The following is a 1,379-nucleotide window of genomic DNA, read 5'->3' as shown; positions in this document are numbered from 1 at the left end:
CGTCTGCTTGCAGCAGTGCACAGCCGATGGCAAAGTCCGAAGCGTCACAGACGACACTCAAAGGACGATCGGGGTATGGTGACACTAGTAGTGTTGTATGAAGGAGGCTGTCTTTGACCCTGTCAAAGACCTCCCAATGCTCAGTGGCTCAACACCAGTCCGCATCCTCCTTAAGGAGATTTGACAACAGCCGTGTCATTTCCGCATAATTTGCGCTATACTCGTGCAAGTAGTTGGCGAGACCAAGCCACTTACGCAAGTCTTTTTGCTTATTTAAAACTGGCCAGTCCACAGTGGCCTTGACCTCAGCGGGATCTGCTCGAAGGCCACGCATCCCATTGAAGTACTCTAAAATGGGGGTTTCGCCCGCGTCAAAGATGCACTTATCACAGCTTATTCGCGCGCGCACCCAAGCACCGCCCTCAAATGGAAGATGTCTTGTGCCCCGCACGACTGTGGACGAGGACTGTCGTCGAAGTATGTCTGTGCATATGCCCGGTGGGGCCTGTACAATGGCGTCACAAGACAATTTAATGTTGCTGGAGTATTTGAAATTCCTTGGGGCATCACCAGCCACTCCCAGAGCATCCCGCTCAGAGTATTTACCGCTGTCAGCGGAATGAAACTCATTCTTGAGCAATTGGTAATAACAACCAACCGAACCAAGTGCGCTGTGCTTTGTACAGCCAACCATATTGTTCTGGAGAACACCGTTACTTGGAATTGACGTCTGGGCCGGAGTTATGGCAGCACTTAGCTCCTAGTAAGCGTGAACGATACGCCACTTGACGTTCGTTTTCCGGACACAGAACGTAGCTGTCGAACGGAGAGACTTGCTCTCAAGAACCATACCTGCCTCGTGGTTTTCACGAAAGAAGGCGTTAATGACGTCACACTACTCCTTGGGCAGGGCCATTGACGTGTTACGCAGTATCTGATTCCCGGAACCACGTCGATCTCATGTCGCACATCTCGGTCCGGAGGTAAGACCGACGGCGGGTCTTTGGAGACGATGTCTTTAATATTCTTCTCTAAAGGATAGTACGGATCCAATGTATTTTTAGAATCGAAGATTCACTTCGTGCGTTCAGAACCCTCTTGGTGTTCTCCAGGAAAAATTCATCCAGAAGCAACGAAGAGTTGATCTCCTCTTCCGGTCGTACCACTCCGGCTAAGTCGCGTACCCATATTGCACCGCCGAACTTTCGGAGAGACATCTCGTCCAGTTCAAAAAGACCCATTACCGCGGGAATATCCTCGAGGCTGACGTCGCCGTCTTCCCCCCAGCAAACCGCTGACGAGGGTGTATAGCTGTGCGCCATCGTCGACGGTAGACACATTCTGGGTTAAGGGGGACGCCCGGCGTCTTGCAGCTAGAA

Source organism: Plasmopara halstedii (genome assembly GCF_900000015.1).
Source record: "Plasmopara halstedii genome assembly, contig: Scaffold_525, whole genome shotgun sequence".
Taxonomy (NCBI): Eukaryota; Oomycota; class Peronosporomycetes; order Peronosporales; family Peronosporaceae; genus Plasmopara; species Plasmopara halstedii.
This window is presented reverse-complemented; position numbering follows the sequence as displayed.